The 19478-nt window shown below is 37.8% G+C and overlaps 1 protein-coding gene and 2 long non-coding RNA genes across 11 annotated transcripts in view; 2 read left to right on the top strand and 1 right to left on the bottom strand.

Moving 5' to 3' along the window:
* Positions 1-447, top strand: part of LOC137468515 (uncharacterized) — a 35420-nt gene extending 34973 nt beyond the window's left edge. For both annotated transcript variants that reach the window (XR_010996016.1, XR_010996015.1), the window contains one exon: positions 331-447. This is a non-coding gene — a long non-coding RNA (uncharacterized lncRNA). The remainder of the gene's footprint in view (positions 1-330) is intronic.
* The window catches only part of LOC137468509 (uncharacterized), a 70081-nt gene continuing 50849 nt past the window's right edge, over positions 247-19478 (bottom strand). For 2 of the 5 annotated variants that reach the window (XR_010996002.1, XM_068180306.1), the window contains 2 exons: positions 13997-14081; positions 247-3554 (listed from right to left, as the gene is read on the bottom strand). The gene's annotated coding sequence lies outside the window, so the exon portion shown is untranslated. The remainder of the gene's footprint in view (positions 3555-13996; positions 14082-19478) is intronic. The other 3 variants (XR_010995996.1, XM_068180307.1, XR_010996001.1) reach the window with 3 other exon arrangements.
* On the top strand, positions 3509-19452 carry LOC137468513 (uncharacterized). 4 transcript variants are annotated; one of them, XR_010996012.1, is made up of 4 exons: positions 3509-3614; positions 7810-7916; positions 9800-9908; positions 17899-18821. It is a non-coding gene; the product is annotated as an uncharacterized lncRNA (long non-coding RNA). The 4 variants fall into 4 exon arrangements; XR_010996013.1 differs by lacking the exon at positions 3509-3614 and adding an exon at positions 19203-19452 and having other exon boundaries at positions 5830-7916; positions 17899-18267; XR_010996011.1 differs by lacking the exon at positions 3509-3614 and having other exon boundaries at positions 5830-7916.

Raw genomic sequence — 19478 nt, 5'->3', positions numbered from 1 at the left:
AGGCTGTGTAATCCTGTAAAATATTGAAAATTTTATGTTCGTGTATTTTAATCTATGTAAAGGAAGAAGTCCACTCATAACTTAATTGTTTTTTTTTGTTATCACGTTTGGCATTTTAGAGACGAGTTCACTAAAAGGGGTCTGCTTTATGTTGTTCTCACTTTCTAATATATGACTTATTTAAAAGACTCTTTGTTTTCAATTATAAAAATACTTTCCAGATCTTATTAGCCAAAAAAGATGAAGTGCTGTTTTTCCTTTTTATTTGTGACAATACATATTAAACATACCTATGGCAAACCAATTACTGTGCTTATTCTTTTTATACAGAGCAAGCCTGTTAACTGTGAATGTGAAGAGATGAAGCAAGCAAAAAAGAAAAAGTGTGAAGGGCTTTGCTGCCATATCGTCCCTGTATCAGATAGTTTTAGGGTCAATGAATGAATATTTAAGAGAGACTGTTATTCTACAGAGAAGGGCTATTTCAAAGAAATTAAGGGGGAAAAATTAAAAGGCAGATCAGTACATTGTCACTATATGATGACAATATTAGAGAAAAAACTTCATTTGTCTTCTTTTAATTTTGGATCTTTAGAGTTGAAGAGTACTACAGAAAGACCTAGATAATATATTTTATCAAGTGTTGCCACGGTACCAGTATTTTTGTTTTCTTGTTGGAGTTACTCATGTAAGAGAAACCACTCTGCTGTATAAGTTAAAAGTTCACATTCTGTCCTTCATTTTTGCATTTTACCTTATAAGACACTTTGTTTACTATAGAGGTAATAGATATCATCGCCTTTGTTTTACCATGAAAATGTTGATTTTCAAATTACTAGAAGTTTTAATTATTCTCATTATAACTTAATACTGCTGCAATGACATCTCACATGCAGAAGTTCTATAAGTGAAAATCACTTAGGATAACAGGCAGATTTTTTTTTTTTTTCTCTGAGTATTCATAGTACACTGGAAATTGGGATGTCAGGATTTCTCACAGATAAGACCATCCATTGCTGTGTTTCCTTCTGTGGAGTTACATGCTACATTTCCTTCTTCCCTTATACACTAAAGCAAGAGAAACATTTCCCTCACTAGCAGGGATTCGGTGGTGTTCTTTGTCAGGCACTAGTTTTGGTGGTTTTGGTGCTATACAAGGCAGAAGATATGGGGGATGTCTGGACAGTCAGCATCAAGTGCTTACTTTAAATGCCAAAGGTGGAGGAGTTCTGGAAAGAGCTGAAAAAATACAAGTAGATTAATTTGCACTTCACAGAAGTTTCTGTTAGAATAGATTCAGAAAGGGACTGAATGAGGCAGGAAGAGAAGCAAACACAGAGGCAAAGTAATGGCAAAAATTAAACATTAAATATTTCCTTTAACTGCAGTCAGAGATGGGGATTATATTTGACCAAACAACCAAATCATCCACCACAAGTCAGAACTAAGGCTAACTCCACTATTTATTTCAATACTTTCAATAGAAGGGAGCCAGTCAGTTATTCTCTGTTTGCTAAATAGTGTTCTAGCAACACTAATAGACCAAGCAGATGGTTTTGTGGCATTGTATGAACGGTATAATATTTTACTATATATATAGATAAGATACTCACTCACCTTGTTCAAGTTCCCAATGTACTTTATAATAAACCAAGTAATTTTGACATAAAAATGTTGACCAACCCTAGCCTAACAGCATTCACATAATGAGCTGAATACTGACACAAATCCCATCCTTTAAAAAAAAGTCAGTTATATTACACTGACTTTTACAATTTGAAGGATAAATACAGAAATGTGAGAGGTGGAGTAATAAAAGCCATGTTGTCCCCACTCCTCAAGGGTCTCATCCAGAGCCTACAAAGGTAATATATCTACTCTTTTTGATTTTAATAAGCTTTGTATAAGTCAAAAATCATTGAAAATTAATAACAGGAAGAAGAATCACTCTGTTTATATTTGTTGGATTATATCCATAATAAACTTAGAAAAAAGAAAACAGTAGAAAATATTAAAACAGATCCAAATACTAAATTAATTCTAGACTTCAAGATTACCTCATTTTCTCCTCCAACATAAGTGATGACTTTTCCAAAGCCTTTATTGAAAACATTTCTCTTCCCATCATGAAATTGTGCATCCTGCTTTCTTCTTGCAGCTGCTCCTTCTAGACACATGAATCTTTGGACAAGCAGTTACCAATATCACAGGGTAGTCTGGAATGTGCCACCACCTGGAACACCAAAGGATTACAGATTGCTCTCATGGGAACTCCTGGGTGAGGAGTGGTGGTGGTGGGTCAGGAAAGCATCCAGCTAAAGCAGAGTGCCCAGGAGTGCCCCACGGAATAGAAGCAAGGCCAAACATCATTCTGCCAAACACAGATTTCTGAGCTAACCCATATTTACAGAAAGAGCAGATAGACTTTATTCTTACAGTGGATTTTTATCTGAAAATAAAATAAAGCAAACAAAAAGACTATAAGATTAGATCCTTATTCTGCATTTCACCAAAGGAGAACTGAGGAAAAGACAGATGGAGTGATTTTCTGGAGCAACTTGAGCCCTAGGTCGAATTGGTTCTCATGTCTTGTTCAGATGCTGCCCTTTCCTGACTGTGATGTGGAAGATACACAGCCATTAGCAGGCACCTGAAAAAATGCTCCATCAGTTTTTGCTCAAAGTGACAAAGCCCAGAGGACGATGTCTGTGTTCCCTGCAGGTCTGTAGGGAGCATGATGTAGCTGATGCAATTCCCGGCTCCAGCACACCTGCAAGGTCTCATTGATCTGCTGTTCAGTGCTCTGAAAACTCAGAAATCTATTATCAGTGTGAGCATGTGCTTATTGATCAGGTTACCTGCTTCTGCTTCCTGTGTGTGCCTAATTGTACTGGCATGCACACACACACACATGTAAATATTCTCACACGTGTGCATAGATACAGGCACACACTCATGGGTTAGGGGGATGTGTGTATGATAAAGGATTTACCATTTTTTTTTAGCTTTACAAAACTGCACATAAATAAAAAGAATGGACCTTCCCCGAGAAACGTGAGCACAGAAACGCTCACAAGTGGCCAAGAGCTGCTAAATAATTAATCAATAGAGCAGTGTGGCAGTTTGAAATGTAAATGTGATGGATGAAGGTGTGATGCTTGTCATCAAGCAGAAAATGATGTGACTGGAATGGATAACCCACAGTACCTGCTAACTGGCAAGAGCTTGGACACAAAGATAAAGTAAAGCCATCAGAAAGCAGACCTGGCAACCCCTAATTCTTGCCTTTGACCCACAATTCACTTTCATGTCTCTGTCCCAGAAGAGATGTTTAAAAAAATGATGAAGAGAGATCTTGGGGTGGGAAAGGGGTGAGAAAAAAACCATCAGAAGAAATGCTACCTGACAAGGCTGCAGGCTACGTTCTTGAGAACACCTTTCTTTTCTTTATGTTCTCCTTCTCCTGTTAAATAAAAATGCGGCTCCTTTTTTCCCTTTCCTTTCTTCCGAAACTCTCCTGAGCCGTTCCTGCAAGTGGTTCTGTGACTCAGGAGCTGACAACAGCCGCATGCAAAGGAACAAAGAATGAGAGTGACAATTCAGAGTGCATGCAGGTGAGAAAGACACCTTTTACTTATCAAACTAGGCTGCAAAAAATGCTCTTTTTACTCAGCGAGCTAGAAATAGCGGTGATCTAACAAGGCACCGATCCAAATTCTTTATTTATGCTGAGATGTAATGCTAACAGGATTTTTAGGTTGACTAGTAATCTGTGGCCCCTCCGCTCAAGTAAGGAAGCATTCCTCTGATTTGGAAAGAGGAAAATCCACATAATTGCCGTATATTATGTGACAGGAAAACGTATGCTGTGATGGTAAAGGGTGACAGAAAATGTCCATCAAAAAATTTGTTTTCAGCTACTTCCTATGCCAGTCATTGCATTCTCTCTGCGGAGAAACATAACATGATAGAACTCAATTGGTCCAAATTTGAGAGAAATTAACTTTTGTAAAAAATGGGATTTTTTGATCCTTTCTATTTCCCCTATAAAATTGTGAGCCTGCAAGTAGGATTTAAAAGTTTAATGTCTCCTTTTCCCTGGAAAAGAGAAACCTCTTTCTCAGTAAGTACCATTTAGCAGGCTGGGAACTTTTTTCCTCTTTTGTTATCAAAAGTGCACTCTTTACGGAAAGTGAAAAATACCACAATTTTACACTAAATTTTCAAACACCCCAAAATATACATTAGCATATAACACCCACTAAAAGTGAAAGGTAAATATAGATATATAATAATAGTGCTTTGGCACACAAAATAGATGTTCTACCATTTCTAAGTCATAAAATATAAATACAAGCATTCTCTTAAAATATTTTTGTGTTTTTTAGGACCTCTACAGACGTGAAGCAGCCTGCAGAAGCAGCAGATCTCCAGGTGAACTGGCCAGTGTTTCCATATTTCCTCAAATGATTATTTTTGCCTTTTTTTTTTTTTTTTTTTTTTTTGTTGGGATCAGGTTTTTAATCTTTATGATAACTTTATAAAAGAGTCATCAAGAAAACACATAAATATTTCTACACAAAATAAAAATAAAAACAGGTGCCAAAATTAATTTTGGAAGTTGAGAATTAGAGTTGACATTAAAATAAAACCCTAGTTTGCCCAGCTCCATAGTAAATAACCCACATTTTGTCTGGAACAGGTTGCTGATGTAAATCCATTGAAGAGAAATCCTTTCTGTAAGTTGTCTACCTGGATAAGCTTTGAGCAAAGTGCCAACTATCTGTGTATACAGGGAATCATCACGGTCCACATAAATATTTCCTCTTCAGATTGATAAAAATGTGGTCTAATTGGTAATTAAGCTTGAATTTCATTTTTGGGGCATTTTAAGTCATGTTTTCAAATTTGTTTTTTTGGAGTTTTCATATAGCTCATGTCAGAGCCACTTAGCTGTATATATTTACTTACATAGCAGGGACGTTCATAATAATTTTTAGTGGTTTTTCACAGCTTCACAAATGCAATATCATCCAAAGCAGGAATCAGACCTGAGAATTTGGAAAAATATGAGTACACTAGTCTGTGGGACGGAGGAATGATCCCACACTTTACATCTGTTATATTTTTGACAGGATATGTTCATAGATTTTGCAGTGTTAAAAAGGAATTTGGTCTAATGGCTCACAAAGATTGATGCTGAGTATAAGCAATTGCCATATTGCAGTAATGTAGCAATATTTATCACTAGAAGGTCTTCCATTCCCTCATAAACTGCTTTAGAAGTGGAAAAGAGACATTTTAGCACTCTGTTGTCACTAAACTCACAGAAGTCCATTTCTGTACCTCTAGTCTGTCTCAGCTACAGAGGGTCTTGCAATAGAGAAATGACAGATTGGGCTGTAAATGTGCATCAGTCATCTCCAGCCTCTGGGAAGGCGAGGCACCTACTCAGGCTGGAGAGAGCTGTGATGCACCCTGTCCTTGTGCCCAGACTGGAGGCCCAGCTCACTGCTGTAGAGGTGTTTACCAGCCTAGCAATAGGAACAGTGGTTCACTGTGGCAGGGAATGTACAGATACACCAGCAATTAGCCAATATTTTCAAATATCATAGAAACAGAGGCACCACAAGGATTTTACTTTCTTTAAGTTTGCTAGGTACATAGAGGAAAGGGACATAAAAATTAGCCTGACAAAGGCAGAGCTAAGAAACAGACCTGTGTCTTAAACCCCAAAGTGGCCTCTAGCAACTGCCTGCTGAAGAGGAGAAGCTGATAACCTCATGGCAGAGTGTCCCATCCTCCAGCAACTTGAAGCTTGGACACTTCTTGAGTTAGGAAATTTTGCCTACCTTGTTGTAGCGATGATTGTTTAAATATACAGCTATGACTTGCCCATACAAGCAGTCTTTGTTTCACCCCAAGTGTTATGCCAAACTAGTTGTATATCATCATGAAGAATAACTGCATTTCCCCAGAGTTGATTTCCTATGGCACATTTTACTTAGATACTTTCTCAACACCCTCACAAATATGTCATAGATCTAAAGCACAATCTCTATTTCAAAATGAATGGGTCTGATTACAGGCATATTCATTTTGTAAAAGGTACAAAAGGATACAAATGTGCCTTTCCATCTCCTATAATGTCAAAGTAAGACCCTTTTGCCCTTTTATTTCAATCCCCGCAATTTGAAAATATAAAAAATGACTTGATTATATGTTTTTTACCATTAAGTGTATAATTGCTTTTGTGTTTTGACATTTAATTCCTCTTACCAAAATACATGGTAGGAATTAAAAGTCAAATCTTTTATGTATTTGATGTACAGAACCTTCCACATATTTCAACAAGAAATATAGAGCAGTGAAACCTCATGGCAGGTACAGTGAAGCCATCTGAAAATGAAGTCACTTTTTATACTGGAAATCTGACTGTGGCCCCAGTTCTGCCCTCCCTTATCTAGGTCAATGGCTTTTGAAATCATTGGAAGGTCTGAATGAGTCAAAACCAAGCAAAACCTGCAGGACTTGACCTTTAAAATCGAGCTGGGATTATACCATGCCCTCTTGGGCAGATTTTGAGATTACAGTCCAGTCTGAAAATTAGTTTTGAAAGCCATAAGACAGGAGTTGGCCAGGCACTCGAGTTTATTGACCTGGTATGGGATGGCAGTAGTAAGGAATATGGATCCCAGAAGAGAGGAACAGGAGCAACCAGGGCATCAATGGAGTATCTCAGTTGGCCCAAGACCAGCAGGAGGACTCTGATGTTGAGAGAGAAAGTGAACTCTGGGCTGGTGAAAAGGTGTAGCTGTGTACACAATATGTTGCTTGTAGGTGTTTCACATGGGTTTTATCTTCCTTTGTCTCAACTTTCCCAGTAAGTTTTTCCCACTTCATGTATTGTCCTTCCCTCTATTGCATTCTTCCTTCTCTTTCTCACCATTTTCATATTCCTCCTTCTCCTCTGTTCTTCTGTCTCTCATTACTTGTGCCCTTTATTTGAATTCTCTCATTCCTTTCTTCCCTGTACTGCATGCCAAATTCTCTATCTTTGCCTTAATTTCTGCTCATACTCATTCACAACCTACACTTTGAGATTTCTTCTGACTGGATTTCCTTCCAATGATCACTCCACTGTGATTTATCCCCACTCACTCAAGTCCCAAAGTGACTCGACCCTACAGCCATAGCTGGGATTAGTGCCTTGAGGTTCAGATTTATGGAGTATAGTACTGTCTGAAAAAGTTTTCTGCAATCTGGGAAGCGGACTCTGTCTGGGACATCAGACAAATTGACCTTGGGACTGCATGAGCCAGGAATGTTGATGGTAGGCAGTAATTGCAAACAAGAGCTCAGCAATGCTCTTCCCAATGTTGGTATTCTCACTCACAAATTCTGTCATGCCTTCTAACAAAAACAGCTGCTCTAAGAGAATTTGCTCTTGGAGTAAGATTTGTGTTGTCTTTCTCCTTTTCCCAAAGCCAGGGACACAATTTTTTTTCTTTCACCTAAGGAAAGATGTCATTAACAAAGGTAAAGGACAATATAAAAGGTATCCAGAAAGAGAAGTAAAGGGACTAGGAAATAGCTGCATCAGGAGGAAGCAAGTCAGAGAGAGAGGGATAGGAGGCGGGGAGAGAGAGAGTGAGAGCTGATCGTATCTCCACACAACAGTTGTGTCACCATATCTCATGGAGACACACTTAACTCCCCATAATGAAAGCAGCTTGCATTGCATGGGTGCCAGCCACACAAATGCTGGAAGTTGCCTCCCTTTGGCCATCATATGTTTGCACTTTGCAGGGGAAATGAGAAAGCTTGAGGCTGTTCCAGACCAGCCATGGCTTCCAAGGGCCTCCTTTCCATGCACCCTACTTCTGGCAGGACTGTGAGCATGAAGAACTTTTCAGGTGTGTGTTAAAGGTGCATTTAGACATACACATGTGTGTACATGCACGTGCACATTTTTTCTCATCATTGTTTGCACAGGCAAAAATTTCAATTTAAAAATGAGAAGGGAATGGAAAGCTCACAAGTAAAACACATAATTGGCCCAAGCCCATACATTCAGGAAGGCAGAAGATTTGCAACAAAGAGCAGATTTACTACAAAGAAATAGATCTCATTTTTGTTAAATTAATTACTGCAAGTAATAGAAGTCATTGATTTATACCTGTATCATCCAGTCTTTGAAGAAGTCTCTTGATAGAAGTTTAAGGTCAGCCATCCTGAATATCTTAGGTATGGTCGTATGAGTAGCTATTTTACCCAAAATTGGGTGTCATTTGAAAATTCTGTATTTTTCAAAATCTTTTATTTTCTCGATTGACCTGCTTCTCAGTAGCCATCAACTCAAGGAGATGCTTCAAAGATAACAATTTTTATTCTTTTATGATCATGCAATTCTGAATTTGGGAGGTGCAAGACAGGTGCAAATTATTGCTTTCTTGCAGCTCTTTTCTGGAGACCAAAGTCTTCAATAGGTCACCTGGCATGGTACAGTATTTCAGAGCACACTTGCATCCAAACAAGAGTAATCACTCATGCTACTCATAAGGGTTTCTCTGTTCACACCAGTCACCAAATGGTTTTGGGGTCATTCACAATGACCTTTTAAATATTTTTTTATGGCAATAATGTCAAACAACTATAGAATTTACTGCTGCTTAGCCTGAAAGGGAACTATTTCTCAGAATGGAGAACTAGGGGAAGATGTTTTCACTCAGCTGGAAGTTTTATGGGGCAGATTTCATCCATAATCCAGAATTAAATGTCAGGTCCCTTGAGATCTTGAAACTCAGTGAATGTTCAGCCCCAGAAATCAGGTGATGAACCAGAACTTCAGACTCTCAGAAACCAAACACTTTGTGCTTCAGAGAGATTTGGTTTGGTTTTATTTTTTCTCCACTTTTTTCTTTTTTTTCTTAATTTTGATGGATGATGTTTTGTTCTGCAGTGAGTTTTAATGCGTGTAGCTGTGGAACATTTTCAATTGTCGCAAACAACAACAACAAAAAGCAATATTTCAATATTTCTCAAGAAAAGGCTTCAAAGGTTTCAGATCGTTTTATAATGTTTCTGCTTTATTTTGACGTGGCATAAAAGTTTTGTATGCAGTCTCGCATCTGCTATTGTGACAGCTGTATTTAATGAGTGCAAAATGATCAGAAAAACATCCTTTTCTGTGGGTTGCCATTGCCAGCAGATGACAGGAGAGAGGCAGTACTGTAATAACAGAAGCGATGAAGTAGTTCATATTACTACTGATGAGGTATTTCTAGCTCAAACGCCTAGGTATGATTTTTGAAAATAATGCATTGGTCACATTACCTGATCATTTCATCAGATTTTGTTTCCAAGTGCATTTTGAAGTAAAATTGTGCATTCTTAGCCTCAGGTCATGAAGTGGTTGGTTGCGACATATTATTTGGGGATAACAAAGTCAGTTTCCATAAGATGAAGAGGGAAAGGTCCTAGTCTTGTCTATAAATTCTGGCCTTTTCATCAAACTAATGCTAAGCATGAAATGCAGATCCACAGATATGCTAGAAATGAAACATTGCACAATACGTTTGATTTCTATTTTATATGCATATTTATTATCAGACTATTTTAGTCCAAATTGGAGAGAGTATAAAAATAAATCTAAATGGATTTGAAAGGCAGGGTATTTCTTTTTTCAAAGCTTCGTCGTTCCTGACTTCCTCTGGTGACTGTTAGCTTATCATGCCTTTGTACAGGAGATCTAAGTATTTTATTCTCTCTTGTGTCTCCATATGGTACCATTTCGCAGATAGTCTTCCTTTGGTCACAAGATGACAGTGAGAATGGATTGTCAAACTGGACCACTATGACAATTTACTCTGAGGAAGAAAATCCTGTGGGTGTTTAGAAGCTTTACTGTAAGTTATATTTGATTAACTTATCCTACTACTGAAAAATAATTAGGTCAGCAATTAATTTCAAAATGCAAATGTGCTACAGGCCTTCATATTTTAAGAAATTCCCTTTGTCTTTAGTTTCTACTTGTGTTAAAGTCTTAATGGATTTAGCTGAATGAAGAAACAAAATTATGTTTTCTAATGTTTTATTTACTTGGTTGAGTTGGACTTTTTCAGCAAATATTGACAGCAAATATTTGTTCAGAAATGATAATGTGGAATGGAATTTAATGGAGTAAGAAAACAGAAGACTAATTATGAACCACTCATTTTATATTTTTTTTTCACACTTTTGCTGCAAAATATTTATCTACTTTCATGAAATAGGAATAGAAAGACAAACCAGAGGGTCAGGAGGAGATCATTGTGGCAAAATCATTAGTACCTGCTTAAGAAGTCTAAGAAACCAGAGTATACCAGAAAAAAAAACCATACCTAACACTGATACAAGCGTGTCTCAAAGAAACCTGTCTACCAGGGACTTTTATTATTAAACAAATACAGATTAAAGGCTCAAACCTTCCCAAGAGACGTTCAAGGGAGTTTTCTGTTAACTTTAAGGGAATGAGACACCTAAGTCTATGTTTTCTGTGATTAAAATCATGCCATTTTTTAGAAAATATTCAAAATATGCTGCTGTATACAAAACCAACCAGCTGTCCTGACACAAAATCGGAATGAATGTGCATAGGTGCAGAACTATATTAGAATTTTCGATGAGTTACTTTGCTCAAATGTGTCAAGTCAAGGAGAACAACCACTAAAAAATTAGGTGAGGGTTTTGCACAAAATTTTTACTGACCTGAAGATGAAAAAAAAAAATTTATGCTTAATGATGCAAGCCACTTTGGAAGAAATAATGGTTAAAAAAAGGTCAAGTTTTTTGTTTTCTGGGCTTTTTTGGTTTAAAATGATGCTTTCATATCACATTTGCTTAAAGTAGTAATGCAAATGAGAAAAATGAGAAAAAAATAGAAAATAAGATAAAACTAAACATTGTAATTTTTTAGGGGATTTTCATATTGGAAGGAAAACAGAGACAGAAAGAGAAGAATTGCATGGAGTAAAATGTGCCTCATGTACACGGGAAAATCTTGGTTTTTATTCTCCTCCAAAAGATAACATCCAGGACCTTCTTTCCCTCATAAGAAGCTCCTAAAGAACTTTGAAGGTTCCACTAGGTAGGAGCAGGCAACACAAGACTGAAGCTTGATTTTGAATGAGGGTGAATCTCTCTCTTACTCTCCCCCCAGAGTTGTGGGAAAGAAAATCAGAAGCATATCTGGGTGCCAGAGGGCTGAGCTGTTGGGAGCTGAGCAGACAGAAGCTTTCTTGTAAGATAAGGCAATGATCACGCTGCTCAGCTGCACGCTGGCAGGGACCCCATTAAAAAATCACCTTTCAAAAAAGATACAGCCGCCTTCAAAAGTGTCCGAAGGAGAGGAATGGGAATGATCAGAAATTTAGGAAATGTCACCTGCAAAGAAATCTGAACTGAGGTGATTTCATCTGGAAAAGAAAATGAGTGGACATAAAAACTAAGGACTTCAAATGTTAAAAGCCTTCTGGGAAGAGGCAGGGAAGAGTTTGTATTTCAGGACTGCAGCCAGGTGACAGAAAGTGACAGTACTACATTGAAACAAAGGAAAGTCAGGTCAAATAGTGGCAAAAATTTTCTCACAGGGAAGACATTGAAGCTGTGGAAATTATTGTTTATGGAGGGTCTGGAGTCTCCCCCACTGAAGACCTTTGAGAATAGGTTGCACAAGCTACTTTCCAAAATAATGTGAATATAGTTTTTAGCTGACAGCAATTCCTTAGCAGCTATTACATTGATATTTTAATTTATGAAGCTGATGGAACTCTTGCTTTTGTGGTACCCATTAAAAAAAAAAAACTTTTAAATTAATTTAGGGCAAGAAATACACTGTGAATGACAGCTGCCATTATGAGTGAGAGCAATTGCGGATGGGACTTATCTGCTGAAACAGGACAGATGGAATGGTCTGCATGACCAAAGGTGAGCTTATTAACATAACAAAAGAAAACGAAACTAAAACTAAAAACTAAACTAAAAATTAAAATTAAAATTAAAATTAAAATTATTTTTTAATAGAAGCTTTCTGTGATGAATTAGCCAGCTTAAATACTGTCTAATAAAGTAAGACAATATGCCATAACTTTATCATTAGAATTGGAGTATATTCAACAGATTTTAGAAGCAGAGTCTCTATGACTGTGACCAAGCAGAGACTACAAAGCAAAGCAATCTCAAGCTCTGTTCCAATATCAATAGTAACTTGATATAATAGGAATTTGCCAAAAATACACAGACTACAACCTCTATAATGCAAATGTGAATGAGAATATTGTTTCTTTCAGGTAATGTCTGTATATTAGATGAAAAAATATCCTAAAACTACAGAATCACAGAATATGGTGAGTTGGAAGGGACCCACAATGTCCACTGAGCCCAGCTCCTGTCCCTGTTTAGCACCATCCCCAAGAGTCACACCTGTATAGCATTCACTTCACTCTTAAATTCAAAAAAAGCAAACAAATATCTCATATCATTTAAAACATAAATTTTTCAAATCAGAATGATCTCTGGAGTGACCTGCATAAGTGTTAAAGTATGTAACAAGGTAAAAAGAATTTTGAAATATTGTCACACTCTAAAATTAAGACTTTTCACATTATTTCATATAACACATTTGTATCTGTTTACATTGAAGCATCCACACTAAATGTCCTATCCTTTTACAAAAGCCTTCTGCTGGCTTCCCTTCCCTTGGCTGCTCGTGTGCTACTGCTTTCTCTTTGTCTCAAAAAGGGAGCGGCACATCCCGCCTCACATGGTCTTGTCTTTCTCTCTTTCTGTCATCCTTGGGAAAGAAGAGATTTTCCTTATCCTGTAAAATGGTTTTTGAGGATTTCCTTGCGGGGATCAGAGGGGCATTTCCCTTGGGATTGCCAGGCAATGGCTGAGACCTGATGAGTATTTGTTTCTCCTGTCATCCATTCTGAGGGACATAATCCCAAGTGAATCAGTGGGGAGTTTTAATATAGACTTTGAAGGCCAGATATGCTTAAGAACATAGAGGTGATTAAGAAATTATCTACTGAAGCTTTCCCAACAATCTAGGGCTGGCTTGTTTTGAAAAATAACCCCAAATAAAAATGTCTTCCTTTGTTTTTCATGAATATCAGATGACAAATCTTAGCCCTTTCTTTTAGCCGAAACCACATTTGGCACACAATTGCAAACACAGGTTCCAACTTCAGGTAAACTTATTATGCTAATTCCTCCCAGTGGTGTCATTTGGATCCCAAGTGTACTTTTGAAGTTGGCCTGATTCTTTTCTTATGTGGTTTCAACTCCAGTAAGGCTTGTTCGTGTATATGGAAACAGTGGTACAACAATATTTTTTAAATAAGTGAAATCACAAGATTTACAAAAAATTGCAAAGTTTAACTTTATAAAATCTTTATAGAAACACCTTATCTAACATTCTGCTTAGATAAAGTCTTCCCTTTTTAACATAGTATGTGTGGTATGGGCTTATAAAAGGCCTCTTTTTTTTATAACAAGGTAGAGTCAGACTCTATCCTGTCTGGTGTCATCTCAAAGCATGAATCCCCTCGGCACCCTGCAGCTGCCTCACAACCTCTCTTTGAGTTTCTCCCATCTGCTTGGGCCCCAGATATTTGGCATCCCTTTTTATGGGGGGCCAAATCTCCAAATCAAGGAAGCAAATACAGACTCCAAAGGACCCACTGGCTTTCAGAACATGCTCTCAGCAGAGTGAGGAGTTTATCACTCTGGAAAATCCCTTTCAGCACTCTACAATCCCCACTTCAAGTGTCATAACCACTTGCTGGCATCAACATCCTCTAAGAGCTACCACAGAAGACATTGAAGAGTAACCAAAAGAAGAAAGATACCTTAAGTCAGATGGCACACTACAATTTTTTGAGAAATAGTACAACCACACACAAGAGCTAAGCAGCTAAGGAAAAAAGTAGGGAAGCAGAGGGGAATTCATTACCTGGAAATCACAAAATGGTCTGGGAAAGGAGGTGAGGGGAGAAGCTTCCTTTTCCTCAGAAAACACATATTGCAGCATCTTCATCCTCATAAGAAAAAAAACAAGTATGAAACCTGAAGGGTGATTACCTGTGCTGCTCTCTTCCTTACCATCTTAGTCAGCCACCCATGACAACAGAGCCAGTTAGAGAGTCCCAACTGGCAAAAGGATTAAAAAAGAAAAAAGTAAAGTGGAAAAATGCCTCAGGCCCCACACATGTGACTTCACAGCAAAACCTAGAGCCAGCCCTGAGGGGTCTGGTACAGAGAGTGAAGTAATGTGACTGTGATTAGGATGTGTGGAAATTAGAAACCCTCTTGTTTTAAGAAGGCAGGTTATCTACCAAGCCTGCTCTACACTTCTTTCAACTGTAATGTGGTGAACAAAGGCTGTCTGTACAAGATGCTGTATTTTTCTACTCAGCCTATGTCACTTAGAGCTTTTTATGCTAGACTCGTTTTAAAAACTTCAATTTAAAGCAACATGAAAGGTCCTTAAACAGTAAATAGCATATTATATCAAAAAACAAATAGATTAAAAAGTGAGCAACCATAGCCAGTATATCTCTTTCCAGAGGAGTTTCACTTTCCACACTAACTAAAACTCTAAGACTGGCAGATCTGGGCCAGAGGTTTGTAATGGGCCTTTTACTTTTTTTTTTCCTCCCTCTCCAGAGATAAATAATCAGTTTTAGAGAACTGATAAAAAGAGACAAGAATGAAAAGTGAGTGTGACACATTTATGAGAAGGATTTTTCATCTGTTTCTTAAATACAGCACCTTTATTTCTGATTGTATTAAAAAAAGAGATGGGGGAGCCAACCAATTTATATTGTGCTGCAATAGTGAATACATATGAATGTACAGAGAACAGCCTGAGAGAGACAGAAAATTCACCCAAAAGTTCCTGACAAGTTGAAAAAAGTTATGTTATCATTCAAGAATCATTTATTTTAAAAAGAAAAATAAAAAACAGGCCACATGACTAAAGGCAGCAGAGAATAAAAACACATTGTTTCCAGACAAATCCCCATCAAAGACATATGACTCGGGAGTCTGAAGTCAGAATATCTTCATATTTTAAATTTCCATGAGCCCTTTCAAGAAAAGCTGGGGTTCTGCTAAAGGATTTGCTACACACTTTTCATTACTGATTGATAGTAAGAAGTGGCATTAGCAGTATTTTTCCCCCATCGTTCCTCTGAAGCTAATGGAGACGAGGATTCGTTACTTGATCTAATGGCAATAGCTTTCCAATAGACATGCACAGAATCATTGATTAGTTTGTCCTCTTCTTGTTTGCGTTGGAACACTGTTCAATTTACACCAATTAAAGAATGCTTGGTTTGTGTATTGAAGAATAATTAAGGGATGGAATTCCCTATAGGCTACTAAAAATGACATCTGACTAGAATGGTGATTACAGCATGAAGACAGCATTAGTATTTAAATAGTTTGACTGCTATATAAAATCATTACAGCACCTCACCATGAAAAAGAGCATTAGTTAATTTTGCCTATAAGAAAATTAGTTGTATGTATTTGCCTGGTCACTTTAAGTAAATTTGACAAGGCTAATCTTAAAGCAAGCGATCCAGCTTTGGTAGAAGGAGCAGATAGAGCACAGTTTAAAACAATCATCTTGATAGATATGTATATAATCTTCAACCAAAATACAAATATACACAAATGAGTAACAAGAGCTTTGTCAGAGATGCTCAAATCAAATGTAAACATTAAAAACACATCGGTTGCTAAAACTGAAAATCCAAGGGTAACTGACATGTTAATTATACAACAATCAAGGTTTCACAAACTGTAAACACACAAGAAATCCTTATTTGTCTGCCACTGTGGTTGTCAAACCTTTGCTACCCTTTCTAGCACTGCATGGTACAAAGAATCATGGGAAGCAAATAGGCACCATGGAAGGAGTCATCCTTACTAGAAGGACTTCCCTGTGAAATATCCCAAATGATTAAAAATATTGGAGTGGCCTTGTCCATCCATATAATGCCTCTTTAGACAAGCTTGGGCTTTTTTGGGTTTTTTTTTTTTTTTTTTTTGATGACAAGGTGGAGGTGAGGTTCATTCTTGAAAATACTGTTGAGGAAAGAGGGCTTTTATCCTCTGTTTAAGTTTCTTCATGCATATTAAATTCTATCTCCTAGCTTTAGATTATAGTATCTACAGCAATGATCTATCCAAAATGTGACAGCAACATAACTGTAACATATACTGCTTGGGGCCAGTCCTGAAGCATATTTACATTTCCATAGCCTACTTAAATATAGTGTGTTTGTTTTACTAAACTTACATACTGTAGTATATTTTATAAGGTCATCCGGCTGCCTCAAGACCTCATATTGCAGCTACTATCCTTCCTATGAGAATTTATGCAGTTTCAATCGAAGGTTGTCAACACCCTCTTTAATTCAGCAAAGGGTTCTCTGTGAAGGAACATAAGACTTTTCCATTTAAGCCTCTAAGGGCATGTAGCCATGCTTATTAGCATGTGTACATTGTGCAATGCTCAACTGTGTCAAAGATGTCCAAGCTCCCAAGCCCATGCTCCAAATGAGGTGATACATCTATACAGCACAATATACCTTTATTTGCATGGCCCAGCACCTCTGGCCAATCTGCAGTGCCTCTTTGCACATCAAATTAGTCTTTGGTGCCGTGCTGTTCTTGTGAACGTGCCTGGTTCTACAGGTCATGAATGGATATTTTCACTGCGCTGTATTCCACCGGATGGATCTGCCCTAGAATTAGGTTTGGGACAGTACACTTCATCACATACTATATCCACTAACTTTCATGAGGTTTTGTTCCAACATTTAAAAAGTCTTCTGTTCTGGCTTTTGTTTTCATGTTGGACAAGTAGTTCTCGCTTCTGTACCAGACCTCCTGTTGGGATCTCCCACTATAATCTGCCTGGCTAGACTTTGGGCTTTCAGGAGTGAGACTAACGCTTTTTTTTCAATGAATAATATTCTTTTGCAACAGGGCTGATATAAGGGTGTATTCTTCCTTCCACCCATGAGAAGAAAGTCCATTAATTTCAATAGAATCTCTCCATGCAGAAAAGGGAGAACTGTGCCCCAGGGAACATTCATGGAAGATTAATGGTGAGGAGAGAAAAGTGATACAGTACAGGCAGAACAAAATCAGAACCCACCACACAAATAAAACTGGACAAGGGTTCATTTTTTAAAAGTCAGTCAGAAACGGCAGGAAGGCTTTGAAAAAAAATCAGGGCTGTTTCAGCACTTTTGCATACATTGGCTTTCAGGAGACATGAATAGAAACCTAACAGTAACTCTTTTTTCGTACCTCCTTTCACAAGTCTCACTGGCAAAGAAGGATTTAGCACTTAATTCCTGTACTTTTATGTGGCAAATTAGGAATTTGCACCTTAAAAGGAAATTGCTTTTCAAACTCCCATAAATTCTGGATTCTATTTTTTTAAATGGTGGAAAACATTCCCTACGTTCATCCCAACACGTAATAAATAGCACTCTACATTACTGCTCCTCAGAAAAGTGTAGGAAACTGGACCTGGCCAAAGAGAGGTGTTTATCATTCCTTCTGAGGAGAGGCTAAGGGTCTAGACCCTGTCCTTAACCCTTTTGTTTCCTTAGTCCTTTTATGTTTAGACTAGCATGTTTGCTTTCTTCCTCAAAACCAAGTATCTGTTGAAAACATTTAACTTGAGACTTGGTTACTTGATGAAGTAGGGCATGCTGGCACTGAATAGTCCAGACCAAAATTGGAATAAGAACAGAGTTCCAATATGGTTTATTTTTCAGTTTACCATCACCTAAAAATAAACCACCTACACCATTTTTTGCATCATTTTAGATAACAACTGCCTGGTTGGCAACTAGACCAAAGCAGGAGGAAGATGGTGAAAGAGACTGACGCAGCATGAGAGCCTGCAGACAGCGGCTGGTGACTCTCCAGCAGGAAGCACTGAAATGTGGATGGTAATGCTGATCCCAACATAAGGTCCCATGTCTGGGGGGCTTGAGACTGAGCTGGCGCCCACCAGAGTGGGACAAAGGATGTGATCAGAGAACCTCTGAAGATCTTTTCTTCATGAGGGCAAGACAAGACTGAAAGACAAGGAAGTGCAGCCCAGTGCTCTCTCACAATGTGCCACCCTTGCTGTCATCAAACCACCTTCCATTCTGACTGTCGATACAGAAGTGAAGACAAGCTTTCAAAAATGTTGGTACACACTCTGACTTGTTTTATTTTTGAGTCATTTATGGCCTGGTTTCTTTGTCTCTGCACTTTGTAGCATGACAAAAGACACGGGGCAGGTGTTTGGATGGCATCAGTTTTTCTCATTTAATCTTTGAGGCACCATAAAAAACAATCAGCGAGCATGGAGCATGCTCTGGATGTGTCTAAAAGTAAGTGACTCAACTACTAACATGTGAATTTAGTAAAGTTAAACTCTGTGGAATGGAGATAAATGACAGCAGCAATTGAAGTTGAATGTGATATAGAAATCCAGCTAACAGAAGACTGTATGGAAACAATTATTCGGAAAGCTGCTGACCCTCTATTTCTTTAAAGAGTTAAACATTTGGATCAGTTAACTGGCAGCTGCAATAATAGGCATATGCTCTAATCTTTGATCCATAGCTGAATTTTCAACTCTTTGTATGAGAAGCAGATCACATAGATTTGCATATTTTTAAGGATCTCTAGGGAGAAAAAGAAGAACAAAACCTGCCTTTCCAAGATGCCACTCTGAGATCACACACAGTGTCATGGGTGCTCCCAAGTACACTAATGTTCAGACCAGTTGCAAGACTCAAAAATTTTATAAATGGCCCGAAACTGTGACATTCGCATCTGAAGATTAATCAAAATTCCTCCTAGAACAGACTCTTGCAAGCCAAGGTTACATCACAAGTCTTCAAAGAGTTATGTAGATCTCTCCTTAAGATCCCATTTCCACATCCAAATTTGTGTCAGAACTTTCATAAAATCTTAAAGAGTGCAGAAATTATAGATAAATTTAAAAACACTTTGTAACTAAATGAGAAACTGTTGACTAGACTCAAATGCATGAGCAAGTAACAGATTTATGCCAAGGTCCTGACATTTTCTTAGATTTGGCAAAATTTTTCAATGTTGATGAAAATTTGCAGAGAGAAGACAACCATGAATCACCCCTTGAATGGAATGGGTGTAATCAACCAACTTTTTTGCATTTAAAGTTCATTTCCTGTTCATCTCTGTTTTCAACACCAACTGAAGGATGTTTGCTAATCACTCATTTTGGATCAACCATCATACCTATGGCACAGATTTCCTCTATTCGGTAGTATTTCATCAGGAAGTAGGTCCTACCAAGAGAAGTAAGCAATATACTGAGTACTGAGAAGTGAAGAAGTAATCATCCCTGCAAATGTGCTCAATTGTGT

The sequence above is a fragment of the Anomalospiza imberbis genome, chromosome 2 (assembly GCF_031753505.1).
Source record: "Anomalospiza imberbis isolate Cuckoo-Finch-1a 21T00152 chromosome 2, ASM3175350v1, whole genome shotgun sequence".
Lineage (NCBI taxonomy): Eukaryota > Metazoa > Chordata > Aves > Passeriformes > Viduidae > Anomalospiza > Anomalospiza imberbis.
The sequence above is the reverse complement of the archived record's forward strand: the minus strand, read 5'-3'. Positions and strand labels throughout refer to the sequence as shown.